Consider the following 15,431-nt stretch of genomic DNA (forward strand, 5'->3'; position numbering starts at 1 on the left):
CCAAGTAAAGCTGGTGCAGTGCACGCCATTCCCTCACTGTAGCCTGCATTACTATATACCATAGCCGCACCATGTTTGGAGTGTCCTACACTGACGACCCTATAGCTATTATGTTTGGTGATCCGAGCTTTGCTTACGATACTGAAGGGAGGATAAACTGTTTGGGCACAAACATGTTAACAGATTTTCTCCTCTTAACCTTTAAAGAACAAATGTCAGTTTTTCAGGAAACATGATGTTCCAAGATGTCTGAAAGTTAAGGTACCGTCACACTCAGCGACGCTGCAGTGATATAGACAACGAGCCGATCGCCAGAGCATCGCTGTTTAGGTCGCTGTAGAGACGTCAAACACGGCAACACCAGAACGATGCAGGAGCGATCCAGTGACGTAACGGCGACTCACTTATCGTTCTCGCTGGTTGTTAGCTCCATGTAAAACATTGCAGGCATCGTTACTTTTGATGTCAAACATGACGAATCACACCGACCTGACGACAAAATAAAGTTCTGGACTTCTAGCTACGACCAGCGATGTCATAGCGGGATCCAGGTCGCTGCTGCGTGTCAAACACAACGAGATCGCTATCCAGGATGCTGCAACGTCATGGATTTTTGTCGTTCTTGTTGCAAAGTTGCTGAGTGCGACGGTACCTTAAGTGTGTGCAGATTGTATCACCCTGGAAACAATACTATAGGCCAAAAATGGAGGAGATCTGGACATCTAGTTTTACAGATTTTCCAGACTCAGGCCAGCCCAGATCCAGGACAAAGGAATAGCAAATTTACATTTTCTTTGTAACAAATTAGTTTAATTCTGAAGCCGATTTCCATGTGATATAGTTTTGGTTCACTAAAAGGGAACCCAAGAAGTTTGTATGTTTTCATTGTGTTTGAGGGTACATCTTTGGAGTGTGAAGGAAACCGATAGGGAAATTGGATTGTGAGCCCCCATGAGGCTAGTGATGATCGTGTCTAAAGCACTGGCTGGGAACCATGCAGCTTTGTGGCTAGTCCTCCAGGCCAGACTGGCAGCTGCTCTCCAGCACACTACAATTGAGTGACAGGGATAGACTTTAAGTGAGCAGATCAGTAGGGAGCAGGAGAGTTTTCAAACACATACCTTTAAAATTTACATGTGGTCTTTACTACACCTTTACTTGGTTATAGGATGTTTTGCCCCAGGTACATTTTGCCCCCAGCATTTAATGCAGGGGGGAACAAAATGTGCAGTGGGTGAACCATCCAAATCCCCTTTACTTACAGATGTGGCCTAGCCATGATGAGATCCATGAATGGTAATTCGGTGCAAAATACACATGGCACCTAGAGTTTGTATGTTCACCTTCTGGGTTTCTCCCTACCAACATTTTTTAGAAGCAATTGAAGATCAGCCTGTGAAGTTGTGGCGCCATGGATAAGATGTCCCGTCACATATTTGTTATTAAACATTTTGGATGCCTTTTGCAACAAGGACTTAGTACAACAGTAAGGGTATGTGCACACGTTACGGATTATTCGTGGCAAACACACTTAAAAAACGTATACATTAAGCATCCCATCATTTTTAATGGTTTCTGCAATTTTTGTGCACATGTTGCTCCCCCCCACCCCCCTAAAAAAAAAAAAAAAAAAAAACCACACGGAATACACAGCATGTTCATTCATTTTGCGGATTTTAATCAGATTTCCCACTATATTATTGCATTGGGAACCTCTGGAAAAAGTGAAAAGTCTGCACACAAATCGCACGAAATACGTGATAAAAATGCGTGCAGAATTCCTGTGGAAAACCTCAGGAAGTTTCTGCATACTTTCTGGACGTGTGCACATACCCTAAAGCAGTCATTTAGGTGGGTTTTGTTTTATAAACCCAACATTGACACTTCAGCGATTTCCTTAATCTGTACATCAGAAGTGTGGCAATCACTTGCCATTACACATTCTACTTCTATGTGGAACCACAAGGCATAGTATTGCAGAACGCAGAAGTCCTGGCTCAGCATTTCCCCAACCACTATGCTGTGCAAGTTTCATTTTAGATTGTTGCCAAAATAAGGATTTAAAAACCCACAAAATGATGTAATCTGCCTGGAAGTGTTACAATAGATCACATGAAGAAAGTGTGGCCAATGGTGCTGAAGAAAGGCAGTCCTCTATACACTTGGATAGGTCACAAGGGTTAACGTGGAACATTGTGGCAAAGTCAGTCAGCGTCAGGAGGTTTGGCCCGGAAACTAACAGATCATGTGCAGGCAGAATGACTGAATTGCCACATCTGAAAAGCGAGAAACAACGTGAAAAGTCATATGGTAAGAACTGAAGCCTGAATATCTACAGCTACATCTCAGCCCAACTGAACAGAACGGGGCCATACCAGTCTGGAGATTTTAGCAAGAGCACTTTTATAATCCTAGTCACCTTTAAACGAACTGCATACACTTTTAGGTTAAGTGATTTTTATATTACATTTTATACTGCTTTATAGACAGGTCTAAATACACTGGTTCCCCACTGCATTTTTACTGTTCCCAGGGCTTGCTTTTTTTGGAAACTTCAGCTCCTGATTCAAATCTACACTAGGTCTGATTCAGATGTCAGTTTTTCACATAAACCAGACCTAATTAGGGTATGTTCCCACGGTCAGGAAACGCTGCAGGTTGGATGCTGCATACATTCGCAGTGTCCAACCCACAGCAGCCAGATGTTGCAGCACAGTGGATCAGATTTCAAGAAATCCCATGTCCACAGTTGCCTGCGGCTTCCCTGCTGAGACAGACATGCGGGGCATCTCTCCAGACCGCAGCATGTCTATCTTGCGGATACGCTCAGTCTCCAAGATAATATCACCAGTCCAATTTATTTGACGCTGTGATTGCTCACGGTTCAATCAACACATGCAGAATTACCCGTGTTCAGAAGCTGGCAGCGCTTTGGATGGAGTGGACATGTGCTGCGTTTAAAGTGCTGCCGATTACTGACTGAGAACATACCCTTCTAGTTTATGGGAATACATACTCACAAATTGCTGATTGTAAAAATTATACTGACCAGAGGATGAAAACATTTTCATGCATGGGATGCAATTAACATGATGCTTTATTGTGCTATTAAGAGGCTAGTCTCATGTGCCCATAACATTTGATAAGAAAAAAATAAAAATAAATAAAAAAAATGTATGCCTACACAGGAATCACTTCTGAAGTTAGACAATTCAAGCAAGCCAAAAGTTAATTTAGAAGTGCCAAGGCCATTACATGCTAGCCAACCGACCCAAAATAGAGCTGTGGTCTACCCTACCCAATTAAAACAATTGATCAAAAAAACATGAAAAAGTATAAATATTCTGCCCCTGAGGAAGCCAATTAGTGGCAATACACATGGGGGTGATTTCACCCTATCCTCATTACCTCACATACAGGGTTTCAGGACCATGCCTTGGCTTATGTTATTTATACAGCTACATTAGCCTTTGGCAGTATACCATGTTCAGTAACCATATACAAGTTTACGTTCTAGAACTGCTTTAAAGGGAACCTGTCACCCCCAAAATCAAGGGTGAGCTAAGCCAATTCTGGAATGCTGTAGATAACCCCCTAATGTATATAAAAAAAAAAAAAAAAAAAAAATGAGTGGTTAGATTATACTCACCCAGGGGCAGTCCCACTGCGGTCCAGTACAATGGGCATTGCGGTTCGGTCCAGGGCCTCCCATCTTCATTCCATGACGTCCTCTTCTGGTCTTCACGCTGCGGTTCCAGCTCCGGCGTACTTTGTCTGCCCTGTTGAGGGCAGAGGAAAATACGGCAGTGCACAGGTGCTGGGAAAGGTCAGAGAGGCCCAGCGCCTGCGCACTGCAGTACTCTGCTCTGCCCTCAACAGGACAGACAAAGTACGCCGGAGCCGCAGCGTGAAGACAAGAGGACATCGTAAGGCTGGTTTCATACGTCCAGAATTCCAGTACCGGGGGAAAAAAAAAAAAAAAAAAGTACCGGAATTATCTGTGTCCGTGTGCCCCTATGTTTCTGTGGCACATCAGTGTGGCACACATGTGGCACATCTGTGCCGCCCGTGTGCCCACTGGGTACCACACGCACCGTCCTGGGTACCACACGTACCAGCATCTGGTGCTGAAGCCGCGATTCATATCTTCCCTGCAGCAGCGTTTGCTGCAGAGAAGATATGAATAATAGTGTTTAAAATAAAGATATGTGCCCCCTGCCCTCCCACCCCCTGTTCTGAAAATACTCACCAAGTTCCCTCGTTGGCTGTCGCTGCTTCCTGTTCTGGCCGCATCTTCTCCTGTGTGCGGTCACGTGGGGCCGCTCATTTACAGTAATGAATATGCGGCTCCACCTCCCATAGGGGTGGAGCCGCATATTCATTACTGTAATCAGCGGCCCCACGTGACCGCATACAGGAGAAGATGCGGCCAGAACAGGAAGCAGCGACAGCCAACGAGGGAGCTTGGTGAGTATTTTCAGAACAGCGGGGGGGGGGGGGGGGGGGCACATATCTTTATCTTAAACACTTATTCATATCTTCACTTGCTGCTGCATGGAAGATATGAATCGCGGCTTCAGTGCCGGGGGGGGGGGGGAACAGTGCTTAATGTAGCGCCGTCTCCTGCACGGCACACGGACAACGTCCGTGTTTTACATGGACCCATTGACTTTAATGGGTCCGTGTAATAAGTGCGCTCCCACGAACATCGACATGTCTTCGTGTTTGGCACACGGAGACACGGTCCGCAAAAAAAAAAAAAAAAACCAATGACAGATGCATTGATTTTTACGTGTCTACGTGTGTCAGTGTCTCCGGTACGTGAGGAAACTGTCACCTCACGTACCGGAGACACCAACGTGTGAAACGGGCCTAAGAAGATGGGAGGCCCCGGACCGGATCGCGACACCCATCGGAATGGACTGGGACCGCCCCTGGGTGAGTATAATCTAACCTTTTAGGACACATCGGGGGCTTATCTACAGCATTCCAGAATGCTGTAGATAAGCCCCTGTTGCTGGTGGGCTTAAGCTCACCCTTGATTTTGGGGGTGACAGGTTCCCTTTAATCTAATTGCCAGGGCCATTCTTCACTGTCCAATTGTTTCATCTTATGAATATTTGGGCATGTTTATATTCTTATGGTTTCTTGTATCAACTACTATCCCGCTTTGATTGGTTAGAGTAGACCACCACTATTGTGGGTGGTCACCATGTCAAAGCTTTAGGGCTTTTTTTTTTTTTTTTTAACTTCTGTCTTTGTTAAATTGCTCAATATTTTTATAGGTGATTTAATATTGCATACTTTTGTATTTTCCTTTGGCATTCCTAAAGGGATGTGGCCACTTGGTTGCTTTTTTTTTTTAAATTTCCAATAAATTACAGATTAACCTGTCGATTATCTTTCTTACACCTTCCCCTAGTATGCTGTTGGGCACAATGGATGTTTTTAGGTTTCCAGCCTTGACTTAGAGGAACATCAGAACTGCATGTAGTCCATATTTATCCAGCATTGAAAGAATTAAGTTGAGTGAGGGGGGGCAGTATCAAGGATGGCCAGAAAGATTCAGACACCTACCAGCAGTGATTTAAATGAAAGCAGGTTTTTAAGGCTATGTAGGGGAGTTTGGAGCTAGAAAACTTACCATATACATGGATTACACTATGTACATGAATACTTCACATCTCACTGCAGCTTTCCACCAAATCGGACAGATCCTAGGAACACTGCATGGACCATTTGACTCTTGGCAGAGTAGCTGGGACAGTATATTCCAGTTCTACTTTAGTTTAGAATGAAGGCTCACTTACGAAACTCTTAGATCTTGTAGCTACATGGACATTTAGAAGACTTTGCATGGACACATTAATTCCAACAGCAATAAATGCAGAGGGTGAGCATTTTCCATCTGCAGAATAGCCATGAGGCCAAATCCTGATGAAACATTCTACCTCCCATGTAAACAGAGCAAGGAAACTGGAATTTACGACTGAGGTTTAGAGTATGACGTTTGGGTTACTAGCGTTCATGTTAGGAAGACCTCACAGACCCTGCCATGCATCTACCAGCAGTTCAAAAAGTTTTGTGCTCCTTACAGTAAATACCATGAAGGCCATGTATAGAATTTGGCTGATCCAGTTATCCTACTAAACTGACAGCAACCAGTTATTTATGGTTAAATGGCCATTTCTCCACACAATGAATCTTCATGCTATAACGTTTCACTAAAGTACAGTAATTACTCCAGATATACTAGATGAAATACTGTACAGCACAAGGCCCTTAAAACTGGTCAGTAGGCACAACAACAATGACCCATGAGTGACCAGGTCTTATGTCGGGTTTATACACTGGTTTCAAGACAACTCAGTAATGGAGGAAATCTTTCCTAGGCTACAACACTTCACATTTGTGGGCAAGGCCTTCAGAAGCCTTTCTATATAACAAAAAAAAACAAAAAAAAAAAGTTATCCTGCCATTTTGTGTAATGAAAGGGATACGGTAAGTGGCTTTCCCAAGGTGACGCCTCCACACTAAAGCGGATCAAAATAAGCCTCATTATACATCACAAGACATTTGTCCCATTTACTAAAATTTTACTAAAACTTGACACCAAATATGATACACCTAGATCTATTTTTAGCTGAAGATAATCAGTTTAATAATGGAGATAATAACCTTGACTCTTCGGCCGGGATCACAGCTACACGAGATACGGCCGAGTCTCGCAGGTGGAAACCGAGCTCTGGCGCCAGCACTTGGGAGCGGAGTGTGCGGCTCCATGTATTGCTGTGTGGCTGCACGCTCCGCTCCGGAGTGCCGGTGCCAGAGCTGGGATTTCACCTGCGAGACGTGGCCGTATCTCGCCGTGTGTGATCCCGGCCTTAAAGAGACAGTCTCCTGAAAGATCTCAGGTGTGTGCGCAAGCTTCTTATTTAATACCAGTTACTAGGAAAATGCACTGCCAGTATATCAGGCAAACATTTTCCAATACAAGCTAGTTAGAGAACAAGAACTGCAGCTTTTAATTAATATTTGGCAACAGGGCAAAACAAAATCAGTCTAATCTGTAAATGAACAAGACTTCAAACAGCTCAGTGCTTGGATTTATTCCAGGATAGAGTTTACAAGATCTATCAGCAACCTTGAGACAAAAGCTGGAAATCTGCCCTCAGCCGGAGCCTACAACACAGGAAGATTTAGGCTATGTGCCCATGTAGCTGAAAGTATGCAGAATTTTCAGAAATCAGCTTGTGTTTAGCATGTTTTTTTCGTGGCTCTTGCATTTTTTCCCCAGAGCGTCCCAATACAATATAGTGGCAAATCTGCAGATTTTCCGCAAAGTTAATGAACATTGTTTTTCCACAATGTGTTTTTTTTTTGGAAGAAAAAGAAAAAAAAAAATGCAGCATGGGCACAAAAATTGCAGAATGCATCAAGATGGAATGCTTAATAGTGATGAGCGAATATACTCGTTACTCAAGATTTCTTGCACACTCTGGGGTCCTTCGAGTATTCTTTAGTGCTCGGAGATTTGCCGCAGCTGAATGATTTACATCTTAGCCAGCTTGATTACATGTGCGGATTCCCTAGCAACCCCCACATGTACAGTACTTATGCTGGCTAACAGATGTAAATCATTCAGCTGCGGCGCTAACTAAATCTGAGCAAAAAAAAAAAAATTTATATATATATATATATATATATATATATATATATATATATATATATATACACACCCGAGTGTGTTTGAGAAATCTCAAGTTACGAGTATATTCGCTTATCACTAATGCTTAATGTAAGCATTTGTTACGTTTTTTGTAGCAGAAAACCACCCCAAAAACGCTAAAAATCCAGAACGTGTGCACATAGCCTTACAGGCCAGATTTTTTTGGAGGGTATTATGAAACCAGCTCATTTTTCAATTTGGCCAAAAATGCTTGGGCTACCGTCATATCTTTAGGTCGGGGTTGGTTACAGATCATGAGGCTCGAGCTAGCACCATAGCATCTAAATCTATACTAACTGCAAGCCTGCCCTGTGGTAAACTGGTGTGCCCTTGGTGTGTATAAATAAGCTTATGAAAGTCCTTTGCCATGGTTCAGGTAGTCTTTCACTGAACTTTTGCAGCCCATTAGGTTATAGTTAGGATCCCCTGTACATGTCTACACAACGGATGAACTGGCACACCAGATGTCAGTGTCCAGTCATTAGAAGGAGCCACAGTACTAGACACCATGGAAGAGCGTTGTGTAGTTTAGTAAAAAAAAAAAAAAAAAAATGAATTGTGAAGAGAACCGGATGCAACACTAGAAAGATTTGGGTACTACTTCTATATACATTTTTATGTCAATTTTATGGTGGGCCCTTTTGAATTTATTTACATATACACAAAGTTCATAACGTGGTAAAGGGATCTTGCCCCTTCCCCCCCCCCCAGGACATACGACCTATTAATATGGGCATACAGGTAATAGATTAACAGCTTACTAAACAAAAAAATATGCTAAGGGAAAAGAATAATGTTTTACAGTACAGTGTACTGTAAAACATACAGGTAAGAATACAAGATCTCTCAAGACTAATGAGGTATACAGGTAGGACTAGTGTAACATTTCTGTCTTTATGCCAATTTCTTCCTGGCTCTAGGGCATGCGGTGCATGGAAGAAATTTCTTCTATTGCCCCTCCCATGCACATCTGTCGTGGCATTGGAATCCCACACCTGCACTTCCTCCACAATATATACCCCTTTTCTGTGAGCACTGCACTCCAAGATCTTCTGCACAGAAGGTTTCTGCTCCTGTGTACTCAGGCATGCGAACCAGTAAGGTGCTCTCCCCACTTCCTCCCTGCACAGTCATAGCTAAGCACACATGGTTCCTAGCAATGCAGGCAGGAAGTGGGTAGAGCACTTTATCAGCACGCATGCCGGAGGTCACAGTGACTTGCCTATGCAGAAGATCCCTGAATGCAGTGCCAATAGAAGGGAGAATGAGGTATGCATTTGAGGGAGTGAAGGGCGCAGGCAGGGGATTCGGAGGATGCACCCGACATGCATGGGAGGCGGGTTGGTATTACAATGAAGACCGGAGGCAGGGATTTCTTCCAGGCACTGCAGGCCCTGGAGCCTGGAAGAAATTAGGATACAGTAAGAAAACATTTCAAGACCATTAACCCCTTCATGACCGGAACATATTTCAGTTTTGCATTTTAGTTTCTCATTCCCAGAGATTATATTTTTTTCGTCAATATGGCCATGTGAGGGCTTTTTTGGGGACAAGTTGTACTTTGAGTGGCACCATTGGTTTTTACCATGTCATGTGCTAGAAAACAGGAAAAATTCCAAGTGCCTTGAAATTGCAAAAAAGTGCAATCCCACACTTGTGTTTGGATTTTTTGCTAGGTTCACTAAATGCTAAAACTGACCTGCCATTAGGATTCTCCAGGTCATTATGAATTTATAGATACCAAACATGTCTAGGTTCTTTATCCGAGTTGTGAAAAAAAAAAAAAAAAAAAAAAAAAAAAAAAAAAAGTCCTGTCCAGTCCAATGGGTGTCGCAGGTCTGGGTTCAGCACCTCCGATCTTGCAACACCGCCCTCCTGCTTCTTCATCACTCCCTGGCATTGTGCTCCTGTGCAAGCGTACTGAGCCCGGTTGCAGCAGAACAAAGTACTGCAGTGCGCAGGCTCTGGGCCTCTGACCTTTCCTGCACGCTGCAGTACTTTGCTCTGCCCTCAACAGGGCTAAGTACGCTTGCACAGGAGCACAATGCCGGGGAGAGCAGTGTCGCAAGATGGAAGGTGCCGGACCCAGACCTGTAACACCCATCAGATCAGACCGCCCCACAGGTGAGTATAATTTATTTTTCTTCTCTTGCAGGTTGGACCGGTGGCTTCTCTACAGCATTATAGAATTCGGTAGATAAGCCCTGAAAGGCAGTGGCTGCATTTTATAGCTGCAAAATCTGCTGACCGTTTCCCTTTAAGTTTTGTGCTTCAGGCACCCTCATTGCATCTCTGCACAAGTTCAGAAATTAAGCTTTTGCCAACTTACACTTCCTGTATGAATTTGGCAGTTCAACGGATTTTTCTAGGCTGAATGTTTTTTAATTTAGATTATTTCACTGGCAAGAGTTAATTGTGAAGAGCTCAGTGTGCAGTGGAAAAACGAAAAAACAGGGTTTCAGCTTATCCAGTTATGAAGTAGCAGGGAAGACCTAGAAGTTCCCCTACAATTCACATGCCACACAAATAGTGATCTGGGAATAGCCAAAGTCATATTGCAAGGCTCGTTAAAGGGTTGTTTGACTTGTAGGATCGCTACTTCCTACAGATAGCACTATATAGAGTTCTAGTCCTCTCTAAAGAGGCAATTTGCATACATAAGTACACAATTTAGAAGCCTACAAAAAAAAAAAAAGTAGACCTACAGGCACAGCAAGCCATTCTGTTTAGGTGGGCCTCAATTTGAATTCCACCATTTCAGGTGAATCCATGTTATCGAGCAGCAACCATTAAACACAGACCCTTTGACATGCACAGCGCAGCTCAACAGATGGAGTCTGCCTTAATAAAGCAAATAGGAGGTGGGCGAGTCTGGCTTCTGGAAATCTGATTACAGAAACTGCAATAGGAAGCAATCACACACAGACTACCTAATTAATGCAATGTGATATAGTGCCAATATTGTATTCTGGTAGGAACTCTACTATGGAGGGGAAAACAGGAATTTAATGAAATCATTTGATTAAAATTTTTAAAAAGCCATCAGAGTGGTGACAGACGTCTCAGTGTTTCAAGTGGTGTGCGTTATAGTCTACAAAAGGCATTCCATGATGACCCACTGCAAATCTGACTACTAACCAAGGAAAAAAAATAAATAAATAGAGCCCCTTTACAGGCCACTCATGATCTGTTGGGTGCACAGATAAGTTCTATTATAGCTGAAGTTTACAATGTACAAGACAGCCATTGTTCCCCCCTCATTGAACCAATTTTTGATCTTTCGGAATGACAAGGACAGAACAGGCTCAACTGCAACATCTATTTTCTCTAGTCATTTAGTCTGTTACTTCTTGTCCTGGTACTAACATCCAATGCCAAATTAAGTTACTGCTGAACTGAGAGGAGACCCTACAACAGAAGGACCGCAACATAGGTATCAAGCATGTTGTGTGGTAGACTACAGTAGAATGCAGAGACGTACTCTTAAGGCCCATACCCAATCACCATTAAAAAAAAAAAACAATATTGTTCCTGAAAAGTTGAAGTGGCATATGATTTGAGATTGCAATTTGTATGCAGTGAGATTTTAACATTAGCATTTACATAGAGAAATTCTCCATGTCAATTAAAGATCTGTAGATTGTGAGCCCTCACAAGCAGGGTCCCTCTCCTGTACCAGTCCTGTCTTGTATTGGTCAGGATTATTGTACTTGTTTATCATATATACCCCTTTTCACATGTAAAGCACCATGGTATAAATGGCACTAATAATCATAAATATACATTGAAGTTTTTCAAGTTGTCAGACAGGAAGAGGACTAGAACTTTAGTGCCACCTATGTAAAGTCACAATCCTAAAAGTTAAGGTAGACTCCAACAAGCCTTGTCACATGACATGGGATAAAAGCTAAACCAGCACCCTGAAACAGTGTCTGCAAATGGAGATTCTGGTGTGGCTTTTATCCCTAGTCATGTGACAAGGCTCGTTAAAGGGTCAACCTCGACTTAGGATTGCTACTTATAGGTGGAACTAGAGTTCTAGTACTCTTCCTTTCTGAAGAAACAGTTTGCATATTTCCCAGAGGAGCATTGTGAAGTTCTCACAAGGAAAGTTATATGAAATATTTTCCTAAAATATATTTTTTTTATATCTCAGTGCTTTGAGTAGGCTTACTCTACATGTAATTTAGTCATTACATGCAAAAAAAAAAAGAAAAAAAAAAAAGGTTACTCCCTGAAGTTTTATTAACCAGCAAAGGGATAACAGACAGCTAGGGGTGATGTTTATAGCCTGGGAAGGGGGTAATATTAATAGCCTGTGAAGCTACATGGGTATCAGCTCACAGCTGTATATGTAACCTTTACTGGTTATTAAAATGGGGACCCTGAGAAAAAGAACACACTTGGCACTTAGCCTTGCTTTTTAACAATTTAGCTATTAGTAATGGGGGGGGTGTCTTATAGACACTTCTCCATTACTAACCCGTGGGCTTTATGTCAGATGCCAATACAAAGCTTACATCAACACCATTAACCCACCACACAGTGGCAAGAGGGAAGCCAAGTGCCAGATTTGGCATATCTTAAGGATGTGTTATTTCTAGGGTGGCAGAGGTGATTTGTTAGTCAGCGGGGGCCAATAAGCCATGGCCCCTTCCTAGCCTATTAGGCTGCAGCGGTCTGTTTAGCCTTTGTGGATTATAGGGGGGGGTGACTTTTGGGGGGCTCCCCAATTTAACAACCAGTAAACACCAAGTGTGCAGCTGTGAGCTGATAATAGACTGGGAAGCTACATCAGCACTTCCCAGGCTATAAACATCCCCCAGTTATCAGCTTTCCCTCTGCTGGTTATGAAAATTTGGGGGATCCCATTTCAGAATTTTGATTAATTAAACCCATGTAGAGTAAGCTACACATGCACTGTAATATAGGTCACTGACCTCTCAAGTCAAAATAGATGTATACATAAAATAACTGATTTTACTCTATGCAGCATATGAAGTGCCAGGTTTACAGTCATGGGTGTGTAATCAGACAGCACTAGCATGGTCCGAGTGCCATAAGATTTTTTTTATCACACCCATTTTACTTTATTAAAAAAAATTGCAGTTGAGCAGTGACTCAAAATAAGCGTGCAATCAGATTTTGTTGCATTGCACATGTCCATTTTTCATGCAAAATTAGTATGAGCCCTTAATGTCCTGGATAGTAGAATGGACATTCTGGCTGTATTTTAGCTTGCAGCACATACAAAAACTAAAAACGTGTTTGTGGACCTGTGTCCAATAAGCCACTATGACATGTGGTCTCAGGGTAGAGAACAGCCTATGTGCAAAGTATTAGGAAACCTTCCTAATTATAAGCCTATAAGTGAAATGCTCTTGGCCAGCCATAACACTGACATGAGAGCTCCTCACCGCCCCCTCACCTCTTCCTTTGCTGCTCAATTCTTCACATTCTTTCAGCCATCCAGAGACCACAGGAACCAGACAGGCTCCTATTGTAGAGCTGATCATCATAGCCGCCTCTCACCATACAAGAATAAAATGTTGGGTTATCAGAAATAGAAACAAGGATTATAGTAACTAACCTGATGCATGCCAACTGCCATCTTTTGCCTGCATACTTGTCACTCCATAAGCACCTGAGGATCACTAGCCTGATTATAGTTGAGCTGCAACAGAACTGGGTGGCACCCAATTAGAAAAGTATTGAAAATCTTATTAAAAAGCTGGACCCCATAGGTGTTAATGAAACTGAAATACTAATGTATATGTAGAGTACTACATGCTTGTATGATTGTTGCCAGAACATGGCTGTCCAATGACAGGAGAATGAAGTCAGCGATAACATGCATGTTCATGAAGCCACTCATTTAGTAAACCAGGCATCATCTCCCAATTTTTTCCCGTGGGTTTCCAGTCACACAAAAAAAAAAAAAGGACTTGGGTTCTACCAATTCCAGCAGGAGACATCCTGAATTTTACTATCATATCTACTTCATATAAAGAGAAGCTTGTAGATGCTGGGTTGTTAGGGACCTTTCCAAATTATATGCCATTTATACGGCTGGTGTGCCCTTCTCTGGAAAAGGAGCCTGCAGCGCATTTGCAACCCCTGCAGTTAAAATGACTTAAGCCCAGACAACATTCTAAAGCTTCTTAGGCTACTTTCACACTAGCGTTAACTGCAATCCGTCACAATGCGTCGTTTTGCAGAAAAAACGCATCCTGCAAAAGTGTTTGCAGGATGCGTTTTTTCTCCATTGACTAACATTACGCGACGCATTGCGACGGATTGCCACACGTCGCAACCGTCGCGCGACGGTTGCGCCGTTTTTCGGCCGACCGTCGGCCGCAAAAAACGTTCCATGTAACATTTTTTGCAGCCGACGGACCGTCTTTTCCGACCGCGCATGCGCGGCCGGAACTCCTCCCCCACCTCCCCGCACCTCACAATGGGGCAGCGGATGCGCTGAAAAGCAGCATCCGCTGCACCCGTTGTGCGGCGGAGGCAACGCTAGCGTCGGTAACCTCGGCCCGACGCACTGCGACGGGCCGGGCCCGACGCTAGTGTGAAAGAACCCTTAATGTGAAGTATCAGAGGGCCTGTTTCTATGCATGAATGTGTTCCACTAGCTCAACTTGTCACTTCATTAATATTTAAATTGGTTAACACTGATCCAGTGATATATAGGGCCCAGTGGACCATGTATCTGTGCACTATTCCTCATTCTGTATTCAAACACTTAGATTTACAGATCACAACACACTGATGTGTAGAGAAAACAACTTACGGTATGTCAGCTCTACGCAAGAAGCTGTTGTGCATTGGAGTTGTGTGAATTGTTCAGATTCACCTTTGTTGACTTTTGGTGTGAATTCCAGTTTCACTTCAATTTAACAAATTAGTTGCACCTTCAAGTAGTTTTAGTTTTGATTTTAAGTCCCTTTCATTAAAAAAAAAAAAAAAAAACGACTTGCAGAATTTTGGTACAACTACACTCCAGGCCCTTGAGCGAGTTTATGTACATCAGTATAGTAGTTTTAGTGCTTTTGCAACATTTAGTAAAATAGGTCAAGTGGTGGGGGGATGGGGTGGTTGAGAATATAATTTGGGCCTTCACACAATTTGTGAATTGCATGTATTGACCAAGCTCACACAAAAATTAAACACAAGTTAGAAAAGGAACTTAAAATCAGCAAATTTGAATCACGTTTTACATACACGCTCCAGGACCAAAGCCCAAGATGACAAGTAGCTGAATAATGCGTCAGTGTTAATGCCTTTAAGAGAGTGTTGAGTTTTGTTTGGTTTGTTTTGGAGTAGAACGCTAGTCAAAGTGTGGTTTTTGGAGCGTCTGCACACAAAGTCAATTTAATAAACTTCAGACTAACTAGTACAGCCACAGCCAATGCGTTTGTACCATTTCTTGCTTCTTACAAGTTGTGTCAATGCATTTCTTGCCCCTGAAGACACTAGTGTTGTATTATAAATAATGTCTTGCGTCTTCTATAAATACCATGTGAATAGTTGATGTATAGTGTCATGAGTCTTGATCGTAATGCATAGTGTAGGGTATAGTGTTGTAAGAGGTAATTTATAGGAATGTAGATAAAATTGAGCACAACTTTACATACCACGGCAGAAGTTGCTTTCTTGGCTATTTTTCAGAGAATATGAACACCAAAACCTTCTCCAT

General features: G+C 42.7%; 1 protein-coding gene across 1 annotated transcript in view; it reads right to left on the bottom strand.

The window, feature by feature from the left end:
- Positions 1–15,431, bottom strand: part of VAT1 (vesicle amine transport 1) — a 61,036-nt gene that overhangs the window by 28,274 nt on the left and 17,331 nt on the right. The window lies entirely within an intron of this gene.

Source organism: Ranitomeya imitator, chromosome 2 (genome assembly GCF_032444005.1).
Source record: "Ranitomeya imitator isolate aRanImi1 chromosome 2, aRanImi1.pri, whole genome shotgun sequence".
Taxonomy (NCBI): Eukaryota; Metazoa; Chordata; class Amphibia; order Anura; family Dendrobatidae; genus Ranitomeya; species Ranitomeya imitator.